Here is a 24137-nt window from a genome sequence, read left to right as displayed (position 1 = left end):
CACTGCTGATTACTAGTTCAAGGTCTTTCCAGTGTATGACCTGTCAGGGGCAGACGAACAAATCACTGTTAGTATGTGAACCCTTGCCAGAGACAAGGTCTCACAGCTTGAGACATGGGGCTGAAGGAGTGGCTCAAGCAGTAGAGTGCTTGCCTAGAAAGTGGGAGGCCCTGAGTTCAAATCTCATTACCACCAAAAAAGATATCATGGCTTAGGGCTGACTGTAGGGATGGAGCCCCAAGATATACAGGGCAAGGAAAGGAAACTTGAGTTGGAGAGATGCTTCCAGAGAATAAGGCAACAAATATCTTAGAGAAACTCTGTTACATTCTTCAAAACAATGGCAAGTTTAGGATGTATAAACTACTTTTTATTTAAATACTTAAAAATTGAAGTATTTAAGGATGTGTAATTCCATGGGTCTTAAGCATTTTCTTCTTTCATTACTTTAAGAAAGATTTTACCCAGGACATCAAATTGCAAACCCAGTAAATTGATTAATTGTTGACTCTTATTCTTATTGGCTCACGTCTCTCCATCCACCTCCTCTCCACCCACCAATTTCCACAAAGAGATCTCATAATGTCTTTCATTCTTAGCAAGTCCATGTTTTCTATAATTTTTATTTACAATGCTAAGCATGCTGCCTCTTGTTTTATGAAGGAGAATGTTGGATGTTTGTGAAAACAAGGGATGGACCTCATTGTTGCCTTAGTCTTTATCCCTTACTCACCTCGACTGGCTTAGGACAGTCCCTTTATTGGGAGTGGCACAGAAGACCTAACATGTCTTTGTAGCTTAGTAGGTGATACAACCCATTGCGTTACTGATTTGTTTTTGTATTTTATTGCTTTTACATTTTCATAATATGTCCTTCATGAAAGTTGCTATGTCTTCTCAAAATAGAAAACAAGCCAATAGAAAATTATTCTCAGAAAAGGCAGTCACTAAAGTGAGCAAAATCAATAAGAACATATTGCTGTATGTTGTACTCAAATAATGAACTCATGTTTAACATGGACAACTTCATGGAAAAGGTTGAAGAGATATGTTCAGAGAACAGTCTAACTTTGAGAAGAATTTCAGCCATTCCCTCTTTGGGAAATACGTGAAATATACAATAAAGTTGTGTTTTTGTTTAGTTTGGTTAAAAACCTATTTGAGTATAGGGTCCTTTTAGTTCTCTTGGATAATTTATTTTAAAGTTTGACTTAAGAAAGCAATAGAAAAGAACAAAAGCATTCAGAAAATATTGAGAAACGTAAAGCCCACCCCATCTATTCCTAAGGCATAAAAATCCTTCTCTTTGTCATTCTATATTATTCCTTAATTTTTAGAGAATCATCTGCTAATAGTGAACACCCCTATCCCTAAACATCAAGCAACAGTTATAAAATATCTCTTTATGTAGAAGTACATTCTTGGCATGTAATTATGAATAAATTTGTATTTAAGGTTGGACAAATTCATAGGTGGTACAAGTTGTTTTGGGGAGAGACATGTATTGTGGCAAGAGTTCTTGTTGAAAACCTATCTCATACTACCTTCTTCCCATACCTGAAATTGTCACTATTACTTTCCTAAGGAAGTTACCATTTGTTAAAAATTGTATGTTGACAAAGTATTTTTGTCTACCTTATGGGGTATCTAGTGATACTATGATACATGCAAATAATGTAGAATGATTGAATCAAGCTAATTAACATATCTACCACCTCAAATATTTATCATTTATTCCTTCTATCTGAAACATTGTATCCTTTGATCAATTATCTTCCCCTTCCCTCCACTCCTCAGCCTTTGGTAATCACCATTCTGCTTCTGTGTGTCCAACTTTTTTAGATTCCACATACAAGTGAAAACATGTTATAGAAGACATTAATTCTTGTTAACAGTTCTAGGGGATCTCTGATATCCTGTATACATCCATGCACATCACAAAATTGTAGGCAAATGAAAAAAAAACTTCTAAGTATAGTTTAAAGATGCTTACAGTGAGAAATCAAGTGTTATCAAAGACTCAAAGTGATTCTAAGGATGTGTCAATCTTGGCCTAAAATTATTTATTTATTTTTTGTTACTTGAAAAGATGAAAAGCTAAACCATTAGTTCAACAGCACAATGACTTTGCTAGATAAGCTGGCCAATACCAGGTCAGACAAGGGTACTGATGAAAAAGAACACAGGGTATGTGTTTATTTATTTACTTTAATGAAACCTGAGGCAAGCTAGACAAGAAAGGAAACCCATGACAGTCTAGAATTTGTAATTCTGTAATTCTGCATGGAGACTAAAGGCTGGCCTGAGGTACCTGGAGACTTCAAGAGGGAAGAAAGGAATGCCAGTCATTCATGTGGTCTTTTTTTTTTTTAAATACAGGGCTAAGCATCAGCCTGCAGAGAAAATAGATCTCATCAAAAGAACAAATGGGACTTGAGTAAGTGAGCAGGGGTCATTAGAACAGTCTGGGGCTATACCAACATTATCACTAGTTTCTATTTGTTTGCCAGGCAGGTGGAAAAGGGCACATAAAAGAGCAATTTGAGTAATATTACCAACAGAGGGTTCATGATGGATTGAGAGAAAGTTACTGAGAGAGTATGCTTGAGGAAAAGACATCTTTGTAATAGTCTCTGGGGTACCGACAATGTGCTAAGCTCTTCTATAAGTTCCTTTCTAATGAAATACTTAAGACAATTCCAAGATGATGCTATTAGCACCTCCATGTTACAAAATGGAACATTGAGGCTTAAGGAGACTACGTAACTTTCCCAGGCTCTTAATTCACAAGTAGCAGATCTAGGACTGAAACCTAAGGAAGGGAAAAGCATTTTTTAATTAAACATTCTGATGGGAAAATGATATGAACTAATGATTTCTTTTATCATATGTAGCACTTGAGGGCAGAAGTAGGAATTAATGGGAAGCTAGATAAAAATGTAGAGTTTAGTGCACCATAAGGAAGTGTTTTCTGAAGTCTGGAATGAACCCAAAGGTTTAACTTATCTGTGACATAATCATCTTTTCCATTACTAGACACATTCAAGTTGAGATTAGATGATCCCATGTTGGGTATGCTTTAGAGGGATTTCAGATTTGAGTGGGAATGTGAACTTTAAGTCCTTGTGATATAAGATTACCATCCTGTGAGTTCTTCAGTGTTTGGGTTCTTATGGATTTGGGAGCCTAGAAAGTAAAATCTCATTCTCGGGTAACTTCGATCTTCCTGGGAGGTAAAAAAGAGGGGGATGGTGGTGAATATATTCATAATTTGGTAATAAGGTAGAAAATTAGTTTATCAGTGGCAGCAAACTTTTCCATTGCCCTCATCTTAGAGGATAATTGAATACAAAGGACAATATTTATTTGTTAAGCTCAGTCAAAAGCAAGAATTGATATAGATGGAGTTTCAAAGTGATTTTTAAAATATAAATATTGTCAACCTCTTTTGCATTGACATATGTCTGTCCTTGACAATCACCACCTTACTTGGCATTCAGGGTCTAGCTTTTGACACTTATCTAGGATGCCATGGTCCTGAGAAACATACATAGATATGCTTTAAAAGCTATGCATTTATCATATACTTATAAGTTAATCCAAATTGAATCAAATATGGTAATTATTTAATTTCTTATTAGTACTATGTATAGTTTTTTTTTGCAGATATCTAATCTTTGATTTTGTTAGTATATATTAATTGCATAAGTTAATGGGCTTCATTGTGACATTTTCATACCTGCATAAAACCTGCTTTGATGGTATTTATACACAGTGGAATTTTATGCAGCCATGAAGAAGAACGAAATGTTATAATTCGCAAGTAAATGGATGGAACTGGAGAACATAATTCTGAGTGATGTTAGCCTGGCCCCAAAGACCAAAAATCATATGTTCTCCCTCATATGCAGACATTAGATCAAGGGCAAACACAACAAGAGGATTGGACTTTGATAGCAAGATAAAAGCAAGAGCACACTTGGGAGGTATGAGGACAGGTAAGACACCCAAAAAACTAGATAGCATTTGTTGCCCTCAATGCAGAGAAGCTAAAGCAGATACTTTGAAGCAACTGAGGCCAATAGGAGAAGGGAACCAGAAACTAGAGAAAAGGTTAGTTCGAGAAAAATTAACTTAGAAGGTAACACACATGCACAGGAAATCAATGTGAGTCAACTCCCTGTATAGCTATCCTTATCTCAACTAGCAAAAACCCTTGGTCCTTCCTATTATTGCTTAAACTCTCTCTTCAACAAAATTAAAGATAAGGGCAAAATAGTTTCTGCCTGGTAGCGGGGTGGGGGGTGGGGGTGGGGAGGGGCGGATAGAGGGAGGGGAAGGAGGGCAGAGAGGTGGCAGGGGGAAGGGGGAAGAAATGACTCAAACATTGTATGTACATATAAATAAAAGAAAAAAAAAAAACCTGCTTTGATCATATGCATCCTACATTGCCCCCCTTATCTTCTTCCTGCTCCTAATGTTTCCCTTCTATTCCCCAATAGTCTCTATTCTTAAATATAGATTTAACAGCAAAAAAAAAGTGATAAGATGAATTAACAGTTCTCAATTCAATTGACATATTGATCTTTTTGAAATCCACAGAGAGTTAACAGTTTCAGCAGATGGAAGACCAAAAGTACTTCTGGTCCTATAATTATTTGTGAGCTGGATCACTTCTTTTTGAATAAGGAACCACCCCCTCTGCAAGATGTTTCTTTTTTTGGGTGGTACTGGGGTTTGAACTCAAGGCCTTGTGCTTGCCAGGCAGGTGCTTTACCACTTGAGCCATGCCCCCAGTCCAAGAGTTTTCTTACTTATTTACCCTGAAGATGTTGGGGGAACGATGACTTATAAAATCAGTGATTGATTAGCTTTACAAGACAAAGAGATGAAGAAAACATGCTTGCACTTCTTAGCTGAGCAAAATGAAATAGTAACACATGTCTCATGGGTTACATGTGTAATCAAAATAGGGGGTCATCCAGCTATTAGGGGAGTAAAGTAAATAGAAGAAAATGCAGATGCAAAGACTAGAAGTATAGTGAATTCTGCTTTGGGGCAATTAAATAGGAAATTAAAAAACTCCTTTTGATAAGGTTCCTTAGGCATAGGATAACTTAAAATAAATCACAAAATATCTATTTCATCCTTTCTAGTACAATTAAGTGAATTAAAAAAGTTCTGCCTAACTTTGACCTTGAAGAAGACATAAAATGAAACACAATCTCTCTCTCAAAGAGTTTGCCATCTAGTCCAGGATCAACCAAATGAGCAAATGACTATAATAAAAGGCAGCCTATCATCCATTTGTAACAAGCTTGTAAACAAGATAAAGTTGAGTTCAGGAGAAAGAATGCTAGCTTCTAATTTGGGATGGGATATAGATAATGCTTTGTGGAAGAAATGACATTTAAAAAAGGGGTGAGATATTACAGTTTAAAAAGGAGTCAGGGAGTACCAGGCAAGTATGAGTCAGTTCTGAGATAGTGTGCCAGGTAGAGTGGAGAATGCACATGTGAGGAGGTAAGGAACAGGAGATAACACCAGAGATGCAGACTGAAGTATGGCGAGTCTCCTGTGAACCAACGGTTGTGTACTTATTTTCACAGGTGATGAGGGGCCATTAAAATGTATGGAATTTAGGGACAGAAGGATCATGGCTGCCTGTTGTGTACAGATTGTGAATGGCAAAACCGTAGACAGTGCCATTCATAGGATGACTCTTTAGATTTCTAGATGTATTATGACTATGTTTCAGTCACAATAAGGATAAGGATATTCCATAATGACAAGTTTCTTGGTACATGGAAGACAAGTGTCTTGAAGATTGAATGCCTTTTCTGATTTGTACAAATGTGCCATAAGGGGTAATGGTAGTCTGAGACAACATTGCTGTAGGTAGACACATCTTAAAGCAGAAGATAATCTGATTGCTACAAGGGAAGTCTGGAAACTTTGGCAATAGTTCACACAAAAACAGGAGCTGTGCTTGGAAAAAGGTCAATGAAGAATCTGGGTGGGAGGCAATGGAAGAAGGGCCCATACATGATTTCAAAGATGGATGAAAGCTAATTGAAAAGAAAGAAGGGAGATGTATGGAGTATGAAAAGGAAGGGAAGTAGACGGCAGAGATGAGAAGTTCCATTTTGAACACATGTTGGAGCCAGAGGTGTTAGATGAATGTAAAGATGGAAATGCTAAGCTTGAGGTTGAATTGCTGGTCTGGAGGGTGGGGCAGGAGATGGTCAGAGTTAGCCAAATAAATGTGATTACTTAGTTTCAGGGATTTCATGAGTGAAGAGGAGACCCTGTAGAAAGAGACAAGCAGAAGATAACTGGTGTTAGAAGCAATCCTCATTCTAATCACATTTGGCTGTCTAACCCCAAAAGAATCAAGAATAAATTTTGCAAAAGAAGCCTGCTTTCTTAGTAATGTGGTTGTTGGATAGCTGTTTCCTTTCCAGTTCCTGCCAACCATCAAATGCAGTCAGAAAGCCAGATTTTATATGTAAACATGTCATTTTTTTCATTTTAAGATTAGGTAGGCGTGTTGGCAGGAAAGACGTTCTGACCAAAGGCAGAATCATCTATGACTTTGTCATGTTTTGATGGTGAACTGGAAGCACAGAAATCAATTATAAATGTAATCAACTCCTCATTCAAAGAAAAAAAACACTGACAAAACCCACCTAAAAGCATTTTATTTGACCCTGTCAGGCACCATATGTAGCTCCATATTTCATTTTCAATGTTTTTCATAACCGATACTAAAGTTAATTTATATTTTGTAAGACCATAAAATTAATGAAAAGATAGTGACAAGGTGCATTGGGTGGCAGAGAAACAATTCTGGATGGAAGGTGTGCCTTGTGTAACATCTGTGTGGAGAATGAGGAGACACTGTCCCGAGTGTCTCTGCTTGTATCTTAGCTTGTTCACCAAGGAGGTTTCCTGGGTTTAATGCTGTCATACTTACCCTGCTATGATGACCCCAGTAGACAAGAGAGTTTCAGTGTTCCAAATGTTATACAGAAATTGACTATTAAATAAATGACTTGTTATGCTATTGTAATGGACACAAGGGTCCCATCTAAGCTGGCAGTCAAAAAGCACTGGCTCTTCTGTGTTTTTAGGAAAATTTAAAAAAAGCAATATTTGGGTAATATAAAAATTTTAATTGACATTTTTAAGTTCCTACTATGACTACAATTTATTTATTTATTTTTTCAGGAATGTAGAACTGTTTTATGTGCCAGCATTTCTAGGTTGGTAGAAAAAAATATTATTCTATTTGAAATTTAACATCCTGATTACCTCATCTAAATGTAATATGGCCATGACTGGTAACCAATTCACTAGCTGGTATTCCCATTGAACTAGAATGACTTCTAAAAAATGCAGTAGGCTGTATTTAAAGATACCACTGGTGGACTAGAGTGATCTAATCAAATCTAATGCATTTCATTAGCACTTTGATCTACAAATAAAAATATGCAACTTATTAAAGAACATTCAATGTAGATCAATATTTGTAAGAGAATCAAGAAAGTAAAGCTTGTGCTTTTATAAATAGTATTTAGAGAATAATATCCCTAAATTTCACTGTCCTTTTAAGAATATTATAGTTGGCAATATTAAATTATTTGAACAAAAATACTCTTATGGCAGATTGGTTCTTCAAATACTACTTAAATTTTAATAATCTCATTGTCTCAACCATTTAGAAATTGTTCCAAATTACTATCTCATATTTTTTTACTTTACTAATTAAAAGACATGCCTAGTCTTATATTACTAAAAAGGAAACATTCAACACATAACTCTTCATAAATTATAGAAAGATGTGAATTGGGGTTTTTACTTAATCTTGTAAATTTTCATTTAGAGAAACTAAACCAACACACCCGCTCAACAATATGCTTTTTAAACACACCAGTCACCAGTATGCTCTTAAATATACCAGTCAACCTTTTGAACGGAAAACTGCTGCTGAGCTGTATTTTGTCAGTAATAAAATATGTGTGTGTTCAGTTAATACAGTTTGCTCAGCTGGTCTATTATAAATATTTACTAAAGTCAGGTGACAACTGAGAAAATTAATGTGTACAAGAATATAATTTCCTAAAGAGTAAATCAGGTGAAAATTCAGAAGGGAAAATTAATGGCAGTGGAAAGTTTTATTGGATAGCTTGAAAATTAACCTGGAAAAATGAAAACATATATGGTTTCCAAGGAACAAAATTTAATCCAATTTTCATCTAGAATATTAAAAAGCCCATCTGAAGTGTTTATAGATTTCTTAATTTCATTTGAAAATACTTCCCAGCCCAGAGGAAGTCTAGAGGTCAGAATACTAAAACCCTTTGTGGAAAAGTGTTGCTTTCAGCTTTCCCTCTGGATGTGAAATCTCCTAGGAACAAACTTGCAGATTATAGGGACGTTCTTCTAAACTTTCACTTAGCCTTGATAGCATGCTTTTTGATGTCTTTTTCCTGATACTGAGCAAAACATAAAATAGCCAACAAACCATGTACAAAAAAAGCTGTGTGTATTTGTGAAATCATGAATGCCTATGGTGAATACCTCTAAAAATATGGTTAAGGGTGGTGGTGCATGCCTGCAATCACACTACTCAGGAGATGGAGATTGGGAGGATCATAGCTCAAGGTCAGCCCACAAAAAGTGCGAACCCCATCTCAACAAAAAGCTGGGCATGGTGGCATGGGTTTTTAAAATTAGCATATCATAATTGTTCTGGGGGTACATTGTGACATTTGCATAAGTGCTTACAATGTATCTTAGTTAGAATTACCCTCTTCATCTTTATCTGTTTTCCCTCCCATCCCACTTCTTAGAATACTTTCAACAGGTTTCATTGTTCTGTCTTCATACATGGATACATATTTTCACCATATTGCCCTTCTTCACCCTTTCCTTATGTTCTCTCCGACACACTGGTACCAACCTCTGGACAGGACTTGTTTTACTTTCCTGTCCTTCATTTTTTTAAAAAAAGACATTTTTGTTTGTTTATAATGATTGTACAAGGAGCTCCATTGTGACATTTCCATATATCTCTATCTACCTACCTATTTATCATCTATCTAGCTATAAGTATGTGCATATGTATATGTATTATACCCAGAATTGGCTCATCCATTCCATTATTCTCCTTTCTACCTTCATCCTCTTCTTAGGGTGATTTCAAGAGGTTTGTTCCATATTCATATTTACATATAAAGTATATCAATCATATTCACCTTCTTTACTTTCTTCATTTACCTTCCCCCCTCATTAGTGCCCTCTCTTTACCGTGACCTGTTTTACGTTCTTGTCCTTCATTATTTAGGTGTCTGTTCATTGTTCAGTGAGATTTTTTCCTTGCTATTGTGCGTGTACATGTATTATGCTTAAGTCAATGTAACCCCCCCTCCGCTGCACTCCCTTGCTTTCTTCTCCCATTCTGTATGTTCAACAGTTTTCAGTGTATTTTGTTGTGTCTTGTTCCCACATAGATGAAGCATAGTTAGGAGGATCAAAACCTGAGGTCAGTCCTGGGGAAAAATTCAAGACCCTCTCTGGAAAACAGCTAAAGCTAAAAGGAGCAGGGCATCACTCAAGAGGTAGAGTGCCTAAGTGCCAGGTCCTGAGTTCAAAACCCCAGAACTGCCAAAATAAAATATGGTTTGATGGATAAGTGGGTGATGATGCTAAAAAAAGGAAAGAAATATAACTTCTTATTTGCCGTGGGTGATAATATAAAAGCTGTACTTTTATTTGCCCACATCTCTTTTGTTTTTCTTTAGCAAAACTCACAACTAATTAAGAAAGTAAAACTCAATAAGTAATTGTTGTGAACTGAATTATGTCCCTCCCAAATTCATATGTTGAAATCCTAACCCCAATATACCTCTAGATGTGACTATATCTGGAGACAAGGACTTTTTGGTAAATAAAGAGCCAAAGAAAGCTAAATAAGGTGGGACACTAATCCAACCTGATCAATGTCCTTAGAAGAAGACAATAAGAAATGTGACATCAGGAATGCACATTCACAAAGAAATGGCCATATGAGGACATGAGTGAAGGAGGCCATCTTCAAGTCAAGGAGTGAAACTTTAGGAGTAGCTAAACTTAACAAGTTAATCTTGAACTTTCAGCCTTCCTTTCTGACTTCTCTTTTCTCCAAACTGTGAGAAAAATAACAGTCTGTGGTATTTTGTTATAGCAGCCCTAGACCAAAAATACAATGATAATTAAGTAAGTATTAATTCTTTGAAGAAAAACATTTATTCATTCTTATAAATGTACATATTCTGGCATTTAAAAGACAGACTCCTGTATATATTTTACTTACTTTGCATCCCTGTTTTTCTTTCCTTGTTATTTCTCATTCAACAAATGTGAACATCAAGCACTCGTTCCTCTGACTGCTTTTTCATTGCACTTGGAATACCTACTGATTCACGTAACATACAAGTTATAATTTTTGCCATTATTCAGTGTTAGTTTAGTGGTGTTAAGTATACCCACATTATTGTGCAATGGATGTCCATAACTTCTTCAACTGTCATGAGAACTAAGATACTTCATTGAGAAGACCCAACTCTGTGAGATTAACATTAATTTCTTCACAAATGTCATCATGACCTAATCACCTTCCACTAGACTCCACTCTAAAAGCTTCCACCATTTCTCAACATCACCACACTGGGAAACAAGCTTCTAAAACATGAAATTCTGTCCAATCCATAGCATGAATGTTCTCTGTTCTTCAAGATTTTGAGGAGGATTGATTCTAAGTATTCTTTAAATGTTTGGCAGAATTCTCTTGTGTTGGGTCTGAAGACTTAAGGCAGATGAGTGAGTATCCCATCCCCACCCTGGAGAGCACTATCATTCCTGCATCCTGAAATCTGCATTCCTGCTTCCTGAGGAGGAGTTGTAAATCTGCATTTCTGCATTCTGAAGAGGAGACACTGGGTCTGATAGATCTGCCATGAGACTGATGAACAAAATGCTCTCAAGATTGCTTCCCTTCTCCCAATAAGGGGCAAAACAAAATAGTTCACCTAAGTTATTCCCACACCCAGTTTGTCAGGCCCTTCAATCCAAAGCAGCTTTAAATCAACTGTTAGGTGCTGGCAGAGGCAAAGTTTTCTGCAGAAAACTGAGGCCATGCGGCATTCATGCCCTAGCTCCACCCCCACAAGGGGAGGTGGGAAAACAAACAGACATGCTCATGCACAGGGATGTTGGTCCCTGGGTGTAGTGGTAATGCCTGCCAAAAGCTAAGGTAATCCATAGAGAGGGCCCAGAGTACATCCAAAGTCACCAGCCATACAAGGTGGGCTGCAGTGTCAGGCATGGACAGACAGGGTTACTTGGCCTGGGCGTGGGGGTGGGGGGTGGCACTTTGTACAGGTCTTGTTCCCAGTCCCACCTCACACCTTGGACCTGACTGACTGAGCCCTTGGAGTCAATTCTTATCTCAAAGTTATGGCAAAAAAAAAAAAAAAAAAAAAGCACTAATGTAACCTTCCAGGAACAGCAAAAAATGGGTGTTGCTATGCTTCTCATTTAAAATTTCCTATACTTTTGGCCTCAGCATAAAAAATTTTTTTCCTCCAATTATTAACACTAGTTGTCCCTTGTGGCACTGTGATTGCCCTAGGACTCCCTCTGAACGCCCTTCTCTAACCTTACAGGCAAAGAGGCTGCCTGCTGTTAGCTAAAAGGCAGGATCCTAGAGGTTTTTTTCTCACTACCTCAGTCAAGTGACATATTCCGACTAGTCGCTTCCTTCGGTCCTGGTCACAGATGGTGAGAAGGAAGTCATGAGACAGGGACTCCTGCTCTCATTGGTTAAGCCAATCCTCAGTCAGGATGCCAACAAGAAGGGACTGACCCAGTTTTTTATTGTTATTGTTCTTCTAGATGGGACCTGCCCCCTCCAATCTTCCCACCTCAGGACCCAAGTGGTCTCGCTGGACTGTTTACTTAAGCGTTAAGGACCTTGATCCTATTAATCTTAAGAAAAGGACCCTCATCTTTCTTTGTACTGAGGCCTGACCTCAGTATCCTTTGGGTGACCAAGAGAACTGGCCTTCACAAGGTTCCTTACATTATAATACCATACTCCAACTAGACCTTTTCTGTAAAAGGGAGGAAAAGTGGACTGAGGTCCCTTGTATACAGCTTTTCTTTTATCTCCGAGACCACCCAGTATGGCTCAAAAATTGCTATCTAGATACTCAAACACTTGCCATTCTTTGTAAGCCACAGGATAAACATGGGGAAGGAGGTCCAAAAAAACCACTTAACAATGACAAAGGCCACCATCCCTACTGCTCCACCCTTTACCCTACCTTCTAAGCCACCCCAATATTCAGAACCTCCTAATGGGTGTTTCCCTCTTCAACAGGCAATGGTAGGAAGAGGAAGAGGGTGAGTCTATGTCTCCTTTCAGTTATCAGATCTAAGGAAGATTAAAAAAGATCTGGGTAGCTATACTGATGCCCCAGACCAATACATCCAAGCCTTTATCTCTGTGATCCAAACTTTTGAATTGGCATGGAAGGATTTTATGCTTCTACTAGACCAGACTCTTTCCTCATTAGAAAAGCAATGGGTCCTGGTCCAAGCCACTAAAGTTGGGAACAATTTTCATCTACAATGAGCACCTGAAAATGAGAGAATAAGGGCACTGACAGTCCCCTTGGCAGATTCACATTGGGATCAAAATGGTGAGGAGGATGAATGGCGTTGATGCCACTTCATCCATCTTATAGTGGAAGGGCTATAAAGGGCCAAAGTCAAACCTCTGAACTACTCCCAGGTGACTGTAGTACAAGGCCCTGAAGAAAACCCCCTTTCTATAGTGCCTTAAGGGTGCTGTCAGAAAGCATACCACAGTGGACCCCAAGTCATGGGTAGGAGAGGTTCTCCTCAAAGATAAATTTCTAACTCAGTCAGTCCCAGATATCTGTAGAAAACTCCAAAAAGTCTGTGGCTGAAGGAGAAAATCATTGGACCAACTAATACAACTAGCTATGTCTGTATACTATAACTGGGATGTTACTAAAAAAGAAAGAAAAGGATAAAAGACACCATGACCTTTTTGCAGGTCTCAGGGAGTGACCCACCCAACTGGGCCTACATCCTGAGCTTGCTACCATTGTGGACAGGAGGAGCACTTCTGCAGAGAATGCCCAAAACGGGGACAGCACAGGAGACAGCTCCGGCCCCCACCAGGACCCTGCCCTCTCTGCAAAGGTAACCACTGGAGGTCTAAGTGCCTCCATCTCCAGATGAAGGCGGGGTGCCACCTCCTATGGATTGATGGGTCCTGGGGCCTCCTGTCCAGACTCCAATGTTGAGGAGCCTTGGGTAACCATAACGGTAGAGAAGCGAAAGGTCATTTTCTTCCTAGACAGTGGAGCCCATTTCTCTGTCTTACTATTCTCTCCTGGTCCCCAGTCCAATAACAAGGTTATCCTTCGGGGCATATTTGACTAGTCCCTAGAGGGCTATTTTACCCAGCTTCTGGCCTGCTTTTGGGGAGACTTCCACTTCTGTCACTCTTTCCTCATAGTCCCTGAAACTCCAGTGCTCCTGCTGGGATGGGATTTACTATCACCCAGATGGACTATTTCTGCTGTCCCCTTCTTCAGGAACAAGTAGATTCCACAGTGTGGACTGATGGAATAACTTTAGGGTGAGCCAGAACAGCACCCCCAACTCAAATAAAACTCAAAGATCCCTTGCAGTTTCCACATCATAAACAGTATCCCCTCAAGCCTGAGGGACAAAGAGGCCTCTTATCTATCATAAATTCCTTAAAAAAACAAGGGCTACTAATCAGTTGCTCCAGTCACTACAATACTCCTATTCTTGGTGTCTGCAAGGGACCAAAAAAATGGAGGTTGGTTCAAGACCTCTGGCTCATTAATGAAGCAGTCATTCCCCTCCACCCAACTGTTCCCAATCCCTATACTCAAATACCCTCAAGAGCCCAATATTACTCGTACTAGATTTAAAGGACACTTTCTTTTGCATTCCTCTGCATCCTAACAGTCAGCCCTTGTTTGTCTTTGAAGATCCCACAAACCCTTCACAACAAATGACTTGGACAGTTTTGCCACAAGGGTTTAGAGACAACCCTCATCTTTTTGGACTGGCCCTAACCAGAGACTTATTAGGTTGGCACTACCCAGAGGCCACCCTTCTTCAATATGTTAATGACTTACTTCTGTGCAGCGCCACAGAGACCCTCATCTCCAGGGTGACTGAGTTCCTTTTAAACTTTCTGGCCTCCAGGGATACAAAGTCTCTAAGGAAAAGGCTCAATTATGCCTCCCTCACATCACCTACCTAGGTGTGATCTTAAAGGGACAGACTTGCTACCTGAGTCATGAGTGAGTCAAACCAATCTTCCATTTCCCACTCTCCCAGACCACAAAGCAGCTGAGAGAGCTCTTGGAAGTTACAGGATTTTGCAGAATCTGGATCCTGAGATATGCAGCCCTTGCCAGACTCCTATACCAGCTCCTAAATGAAGCTCAGTGAGGCTCTCAATGCCTTTTAGAATGGGACCCTGAAAACACAAAGTCTTTTAGGGCCCTCAAACTGTCACTCTAAACTGCCCTGGCATTGAGCTTGCCCACCCAAGACTGTTTCTAGCTGTATGTCTATGAAAAAGAGGGGGGACAGCCCTAGGAGTACTAACCCAGCACTGAGGGCCCACTCCACTACCAGTGGGATATCTAAGCAGAGAACTAGACAATGTGGTTAAAGGGTGGCCTGGGTGCCTAAGAGCCCTGGCAGCAACCTGACTCTTGATCCTAGAGGTCCAGAAATTAATTCTTGGACAGCCCTTAACCATATATACACCACATGATCTAGGAGGACTTCTAACAGCTAAAGGAGGACTATGGTTATTGGTCAACAGGCTACTTAAGTGTCAAGCCCAATTATTAAAATGCCCAGATGTGAGCCTTCAGGTGTGCCCTGCCCTAAATCTGGCATCACTCCTCCCCACTGAGGGGGACCCACTCATACATGCCTGTGAGGAGGTGCTAGCTGAATATTATTCAGCTAGGCCTGACCTCCTTGACCAAACACTACTGGAACCAGACCTCATTCTCTTCATGGATGGAAGTTCCTTTGTCTGGGAGGGAATTAGATGAGCAGGGGTGGCTGTGGTCTCTCTCACTGAGACCCTATGGACTAAACCTCTGCCTCCTTCCACTAGTGCCCAATTGGCTGAGCTGATAACTCTCACTAAGCCATTACAACTATCTGATGGAAAAACTGCCAACATCTATGCAGACTCTAAATACTCTTTCCTGGTCCTGCATGCTCATGTGGTTCTTTGGAAAGACCAAGGATCATTAACTACTGAAGGATCTCCTATCAAACATTCCAGGAGAGGTTATTGCTTAGATCATAGAAGATGGTGGATAATTCCTGAGTGCAAATTATTTCTCCCATAGAGTAGCCAATGGAAGGTTCTAAAAACCCTACACCAGACCAATCACCTTGGGGTCCATAAGACATTCTCTTGGCAAGGCAGCTATTTGAGGGAATAAAATTTGGAGGTACTCTCCAACATATTATTAGAGGATGTGAAATCTGTCAGCATAACAACCCCTGCAACACTGCACTGCCTATCCCTGAACTCAGAGGCAGGGGACATATCCAGGGGAGGACTGGCACCCACCTACCAGGGGGCCCAGCCTCTAGTTTGCTTCTGGTTCTGGTGGATACCTTTACTAGGTGGGTTGAAGCATTCCCGTGCTCTTCTGAAAAGTCCTGGGAAGTAGTTAAGGTGCTAATTACTGAGATTATCCCTAGATTCAGACTCCCCCAGACTCTTCAAAGTGACAATGGGCTGGCCTTCCAAGCCAAAGTCACTCAGGGAGTTTTTAAGGCTTTTGGAATCAAATATCATCTCCACTGTGCCTGGAGACGCCAATCCTCAGGCAAGGTTGAGCGAACCAATGGACTACTCAAGACACCCCTGTCTAAATTGGCTCAAGAAACTCACTTTCCCAGGCAAAAATTACTACCTCTAGCCTCAATCTGATTTAGAAATACCCAAATAAAATGGGCCTTACTGCCTTTGAAGTCTTGTATGGGAGACTCTTTCTCCAAAAAGATTTAATTTGAGACCCTGAAGTAACAAACCTAGAGTCTCACATCACTCAACTAGCCAAGTTCCAGCAGGTCCTCTCTGAAGTAGGGAGGGAGCAGTCCCAAGGCCTCTCCCCAGCTACCTTTTGTCCTGGAGATTTAGTCTTTATCAAACTCCCCCATAACTCCCAGGGTCTCTCTGAACCCCTTGGGAAGGGCCATACCCGGTTTTATTATTTACCCCCACAGGAATTAAGGTTGCTTGGCTGTGCTCCTGGATTCAGATCTCCTGAGCCAAACATTGGACACCAGAGCTCCTGTGAGCCAGTGGAAGACCTCAAATATCTTTACAAAAGGAACACCTCAAACACATAACTTATGCCTCTTCCTCCCTTTTTTGTGGGCTGTTTTTATTCTGGTCCCCTTTATTCTGAGTGTCAGCTTGTGGGCAACTTCTCCCCCTGAGTGTGTATGGCCCCAACAAGTAGACTTGAGTGGTGGATATCTCATCCTGTGTACCCTGCTCTTTGTGCTCTCCTTCCTCTTATAGTCTGCACCTTGGCTATGGGTCCTTCTCCCTGCCCTCATGATTGCAGTTACTACAATGCTGTACTTTGTTGTTCCTACACCAACCTTCACTGTTTAAAAAATGGACAACTATATGTAAAGCATTAGGCACAGACTTTGTTGGCATGTATGGTCCCATCCAATGCCTTGGAAGAGCAGGCCAGTGGGTCTGTTGGCCACAGGAGGGGACAAAAGGAGAAAATAAAAAAAAACGAGACTATAAAAACAAAAGTCAAAATACTGGCTGATATGTCACAGGAGGATCATGTAAACTATGTACGGCAGAGACTCCCACTTCCCACTCCCACTCCCAGAAAAAAATTAAAACCCCACAGCCTCAGCCACCTGTGGATCTAAATCCCCAGCTGTACAGGTTACTAAACTCTGCCCACCATGTTTTAAACTCTACAAACCCCACTTTGACTGAGGATTGCTGGCTTTGTCTCTCTCCAAGCCTTCCATAGGTATTAGCAACCCCCATGGACTCACTTGAGGTCTCACCAGGTAATAAATTAAACATTCCCTTAACAAAACCTAATATTACCAGTATAGAACTAACCCATCCTGGTCCCCAGTGACTCCAAAGTTTCCAGGGGTCAATTCCACTGGGGGAAATTTCCAAAAACCTTTGCATCAATATCACACAATCAACAAATGACAGTCAGTGTTTGTTTTTTCCTGGAACTTATTTCATTTGTGGAACTGCTGCTTACACTTGCCTACCTCCTGGCTGGAAGGGAACCTGTACTAAGGCTCTCCTAACCCTACAAATTGATGTCATCCCTGGTAACCAATCCCTTCCTATTCCTCTACAGGCCTACACTCAATCAAAGAGAGCCATCGAAGTCATTCCCCTACTGATAGCTATGGGGATCATGTCTGGAATAGGTACTGGCATTGGGGGCATCTATACCTATCAAAAACTGTCAACAGAATTTAATAATGACATAGAAAGGATCACACAGTCCAATGAGGTCTCACAGGACCAGGTAGATTCACTAGCATCAGTAGTGCTCCAAAATAGGCATGCACTTGACCTATTAACAGCTGAAAAGGGTGGAATGGGCCTTTTCCTAAATGAGGAATGTTGCTTTTATACTAACAAATTTGGGGTGGTCAGAGACATGGCCTGACAGTTAAAAGAACATGTTACAAAAAGGAGACAAGAGCTAGTCAATTCATGGTCCTTCTGGAACAACATATGGAGTGGGGTGTCTTGGGCACTACCTCTGGCTGGCCCCCTTTGTATGCTCCTTCTAATACTCCTATTTGGGCCTTTCATAATAAAGCTCTCTCCAGATTTATATCTCAACAGGCCCAACAGATCAAACTCCAACTCTTAGCCAAGGAATACTCACCTCTGCCTATGCATAAGCTCTCCATCCCATTCTATAGAGGGCCCGTGGAGACTACAAGGGTCAACCCCTGAGACAAGTACCACCTCCTCCACTCCCCTCCCCTGTCACCCCAATGTCAGCATGAATCAGCTAGATGAATCATCACCCCAACAGCAGTTGGGTACTTGTCTCAGAGTGGGGACTTGTTGGGTCTGGAGACTTAAGGCAGATGAGTGAGTATCCCATCCCCACCATGGAGAGCACTATCATTCCTGCATCCTGAAATCTGCATTCCTGCTTCCTGAGAAAGAGTTGTAAACCTGCATTCCTGCATCCTGACAGGGAGTTATAAACTCACATTTCTGCATTCTAAAGAGGAGACACTAGGTCTAATAGATCTGCCATGAGGCTGATGAGCTTTTTAAAATGCTCTCAAGATTGTTTCCCTTCCCCCAGTAAGGGGCAAAACAAAACAGTTCATTTAAGAAAGCCTGCAAATCCATGGCCAATGAAAAGAATACACCTAAGCCAGAGTTAAAACGTCCATAAAAACCCCAGCTTTTACCTGAGCAGTGAGCTACCAGTTTCCGGGCTCCGCTGCACTGTTCTAGCTGTAGACTTTCCTTTCCCACTAATAAATCCTACTTCGTATACTGGCCTTGGCTCATCAGCCAGCTGCCTTACAAGCCAGTTCTCTGGCCTGTAAAGACAAGGACCTTTGACACCTGCCTGTAACTCTTCAAATCAGCATATAGCACTAGAGAAGCTATTTGGTCCTGAGCTATTTTGCTGTTGTTGAGAATTTTTTGATTACTGATCCAGTCTTCTTAGCAGGTATAGGTCTGTTTAGATTTTCTAGTTCTTTATGTTTTGGTCATGATAGATTGTGTGTTTCTAGAGATTTATGCATTTTTTCTGGGTTGTCTTTCTAACTTGTTGGTGTAAAAATTTTCACAGTGTTCTGTGATAGTCCTTTTAATTTCTGTGGCACATCACATACTATTGCAGGTTGCTGTGCCCTACTTACATTCTTTCACTTAGCACTTTACTGTCACATCATTGGTTCTTAACAAATAATATTAGTAAAATTTTAATTATATATGAGAAATTCTTCTTCTGTAGATCACAAATGTATTTCTCATCCTTTCTTTCAAAAGAATCAAACTCTAAACATCATGCTTAATATACACATTTACTGCTTAGGAAATTTTAATCTTATTATTCTTGTACAGTATTCCTCTTGGTTTTAGGGCTCTTCTTTGCATGTGTTTAGCTCAGTATGGCAGATAGATTACTTCCCCAAGCCTTTCATTATTAATTTCCTTGTACAGTACTATGAATTGGTAACTCAGTACTGGTTTTCCTCTCTAAGATATGTTTTTGTGACTGTACTTTTTATTAAATGGAATAATTGCAAAGTCATTCCATTTACTATGAGAATTTTTATTTATGTAACTATCTTATAAACAGCTTAAATGAAGTAGAAGTTCATTCATTACTTGTGTTCCTGCTTTTAATAGATATACCTTCAATTTTTAGGATGGAGGGAACATGGATTTTTTTTTTCTGGACTTCTTTTTATAGGTATTTGTTGGCAAAGCTCTTGTTTGACTCACAGCTTGATTAGACATAGCTGAATTTTAATTTTGACCTTATTAAGCAGTCTGAAAACAATTCTAGGCATGGATAATGCATATTAAAATTTCCCCATTAAATCATAACCCCAAAGCAGCATTTAGCTTTATGAACAAAGGGAAAATCCTTTGATTCTGCTGGTAGGAAATTATATAGAGTGTGTTTTATTGGCATTAACCTCTGATTATTCTGTGAATCATGGAGGTTAAAGCATTTACTGTTGGAGGGAAAAAAATGGGATCTGGGTGTAGAGAGAGGAAAGAACTTTGTTGCATTTTTTGCAATAATTGCAAGACTATTAGAAAATTCGGCATTTTTACATTGGGCCTTGTTGTCTGTAAAGCTATTCAAGGATAATATTGAAGACACTTGATTTAAAATGGTAGCTATCAGCTTTTACCATGTTAATAAAAAATTCCCAAATTTCAGATGCTTCAAACAATAAACATTAATTTCTTGCTTATGTAACTTGAGGACTGTGGTATAGCTGTAGCTTTGATGGTTCGAGCTGGGCTTCATGTGTCCACTAATTTCTGGGCCTTGGCTGATGAATGTAAGCTATTTGGACGTACTCTTCTCTTGGTAAAGAGAGCTCAAGGTGGACATAAGTAAAGCACAAGAGCACATTAGACTGTCATGTCCCTTTGGTCAAAACAAGTCACCAGGTCAAGCCCAAATCAATGGGACAAAGATGTAAACTTAGTTTTCAGAAAAGCAAGTTTTGGGCAGGTGTAAGTAATCATGAATGATAATTCAAACTACTATAATAAATGATCTTGGAAGTTCTGTGGATCTTTTCTGAGCAATTTCATAATATGTATAACATGTCAATTCAGACTAGAAATAAATGATTTCTATGTCAAGGAATTTGATAAACACAAGTTTTTTTTTTTTTTTGAGTCATAGATTCCTTCATTTAAAATGATATATGTTGAGTCCAGAAAGTGGGGCCCAGTGTCCTGCTTGTTGATGTCTGTCTCTCTTCTTGCTATTTCCTGCTCCTTCTTCTTACTGTGTTTTCCTGGAAATTTCTAAAAAGATTTTATAGAACATAGCTTGAAAATTGCCACTATGGCATTCTCCATGTAGCCTCCACAGATGTTAAGAAATGATAGATTATAAGAAATGCAAAGTGTTCTGGGTGGGTTGAACAATGTTAAGCAGAACTGCAAGAAATCTTAGCTTTACAGAGTTAATGTGCCCTGTGAACATCTGAGAAGGAATATAGGTCTCAGAATTGCCCAAACTTTTTATGAAGACATTTAGTGTTTTGGATCACATCTTAGGAAAGGGTGCATTAGACAATAGCTCTTTTATTTAAAAGAATATATCTGGGCAGAGACTCAAAATAGCACAATTGATTGAGTCTTTTCTTATCTACTTAGTTGAAAAGATCAGATTAAAATTCAGGTCTCCTCATTCCCTCTCTAGGAGTCTTTGGTCATGTTGCTGAGTTTGTTCCTGTGACCTGGACATACTTTGGCAATGATGTAGTCATTTGTTGGGGATTTTAACCTTTGAAAACAATAGGCCTGGTCAATGCCTCTGCAAAGATCCAATAGGAAGGAAATTGAGTGACCATGAGTAACTAGTTTTACAAAGTGAATGAAGGATTGTATGATCCAATCTGAAGCAACTGTTGGGATAAGTCACAACATTAGCAAATACTCAGGGACTTTTTGTCCTTTTCCATGAATTTAAGGCTCCACTCATAAAGAAAATAATGGATCTTGAAAACTGTAATTTTCCATAATATAAAAATTGTTCTTTTCTTTCTCTTCCTTTTGTTCACAAGTTAATGACTCTTATGAATCTGTATAATTTGTGTTCAAGGTTACTGTTTGGAATGTTTTCTAAAAGTGATATGTCATTAGGAGACAAATTTGAGCCTGATTCTTATCTATAGCATCATATTCAGATGCTATATTCAGAGGAGAGATAATACCCAATTAAAATATTTGTTAGAAAGGGGTGTAGCATGGTGAATATGGTGGAAATACTATGTACTCATGTTTGAAAATGGAACAATGTGACCTGTTGAAACTATTCTAAGAATGGGAGATGGAGGATAAAGGAGAATGATGGAGGGGATGAGTTTAACTAAGATATATTGTAAGCACTTTTGTAAATGTCACAGTGTAACCCCAGTACAACAATAATACAATAATAAAGTAAATAAATAAATAAAAATTATGCTTAAAAAATCTTACAAATCAAAGGAAAATCCAAAATATTAATCAGTAGTGGGGGATAGAATGGAGAGGAGACTGATATTTGTTACATGAAAATCCAAAATTTAAGATGAATCAAATTAATTAGCAAACAGAAATTATCAAAGAGAGTAAGGATGAAAATTTTGTTATTTCATGTTTCAAAGTATCTGTAAAGTACAAGAAGTAAAGAAAAGAATAGGAAAAATGAGTCAGAAAAACAGTTTAAATTTTAATTTAGGCTGATTCATAAAAATTGAATAAGCACAGCTTCAGATTTTCTTCCATTGTTTTTAAGGAGAAAACTTTCAATGACTTTTATCTTTATTTGTGGTTGAAAGAGGCAAGTCTGATGTTTATAATTTTGTTAGCCCTTACCTTAGGCATCTGTGATAGAAATGGCAAAGCAGCAAATGGAAGACCTTTCAGATGTCTGTAAATGAAGACTGAATGTGAGATAAAGGAGTGATTCAAATACAGATTATAGATGACTGATTTTCTTTTCTGCCTTTGCACTCCTCTATTTAATCTTGGCTGCCACAATCAGGCAAGCAGAAAGGACATATTTTCTCCTTATATGTGTAAAGTAGATGCAGGCAGTGATTTTGAAGTCAACAGTTAGTGTGCAATTTTGCTTTAGGTAAATACAATGATCTATGATGTTATTAACTTTCAGGCACCTCTTGTAGATTCTTCCATTATTTTAACTATGTGTTCTATCAACAAATTAGCAACTTTGTAAAAGCTGCTCTAAGCATTCATCTTAAGAATTTTTTCTCTTGTCCTCCATAAAAGGCTTCAATATTTCCCTGGCTTTATTTTTCCCCCCAGCTAAAAAACAAAACAAATCACTTTTAATTGATATATAATATACAAAGTTTGCACAAAGTATAAGTGCATACTAAATAAAATTTTAGAAATTGACCACACCAAGAATCAGCACTCCTTTCTGGATGCTCACAAACATTTGTATATAAAAGTAAAATTTGATTTTCAACATCCTTTGGGAATTAAAGTAGACTGTGTAATTATGTTAGAATGAGCTTTCCTGCTGATGCTGTAAATATTTGCAGTTACTTTGATATTTTCCCCAGAGCTGGGAACATTCACTAGTGCTTGGATTCTTTTTATCAACTTGGAAGGCTGTAATCTTGGACACAGGTGCTTATTTGAGTTTGTTTGCCCAGGTTTTAGCTGTTATATTAGATAACATAAAGAATAACTGAGATTAAATATTCAATTTTAGAAGTGTATGCATACTTACTACAAGTACATCTACATTAAAGTATATACATTTAGAAGTAGAAATGTGAGACCTTCTCTTCTCCCTTTTCCTTCTGGGTCTCTAATGTTCTTGGAAAATATTTGCAACAGTTGTGTGTCATATTTAATAATAAGGGTAATTTTTAAAAAAGAGGCCTTTAGTTGTTTGCCATTAGCTCTTGTGCAGTAATGCCACTATAGTAATATATCTGTGTAATTGCTGTGGTTATTAGGTACACAACATATTCATATGCAATGTGTATATATAGTATATGATAATGCAGTTTGAATTTGTATTTTAAAGTATTTATTTGTATTTTAAAATTTGCCAATATTTTCTTGGTGTATCTTCTTGGAATAGCTTAATATAATTTCTTCAGAAGGATCATTTTTTTTAATCTTCCTATTTAAAGTTCTTTAATCTTGTTTTTCTCTCTTAGAGAAAGCATTCTTCTCTTCTTCTATTTACAATTGTGTATAAGAAAAGACTTGGAGTTACTATTTTAGTGTCAAGCCTTCTTAGTAGACTGAAGCTCACAGGTTAAAGAGTTTATTTAGTTCATGGGTTTATCTGCTGTGCTGAACATATGGTATGGATACTACAATATTTGTTGCTTGAATGAATGCTTGAAAAATATGATTCTGTTCTTTAAAAAAGAAAATAGCAGTTATTGGGTCTAGGCAAGGTTAATGTTTCTGAATACACAGGCCTGTCCTGTCCCTATCCTTTTCTCTGCTCCTTCACATCTCAATATCCTCTTTAAGTCTCTCTGTATAATGAGAGCCATCTGCCTTCCATTCAGAGCTCAGCCACAACCCATTAACCCTCTGAGTCTGAGCTCTAGAATATTCTTATTTCTTTCCCTTTCTCTCTCCCTTGGGCCCCTTTAGAGAACCAGGCCTCAGCCTCTTTCAGGATTGGTGTTGTCCATTAGTTGCATGAAGATGAAAGATTCTAGCTGATGGGCCGATGGGCCAGAACCTCCTCTAT

General features: G+C 38.8%; 1 pseudogene; it reads right to left on the bottom strand.

Moving 5' to 3' along the window:
• LOC141418048 (elongation factor 1-alpha 1 pseudogene) overlaps positions 1 to 24137 on the bottom strand; it is a 45055-nt pseudogene that overhangs the window by 2825 nt on the left and 18093 nt on the right.

The sequence above is a fragment of the Castor canadensis genome, chromosome 2, assembly GCF_047511655.1.
Source record: "Castor canadensis chromosome 2, mCasCan1.hap1v2, whole genome shotgun sequence".
In the NCBI taxonomy this organism is placed as follows: Eukaryota; Metazoa; Chordata; class Mammalia; order Rodentia; family Castoridae; genus Castor; species Castor canadensis.
This window is presented reverse-complemented; position numbering and strand designations above follow the sequence as displayed.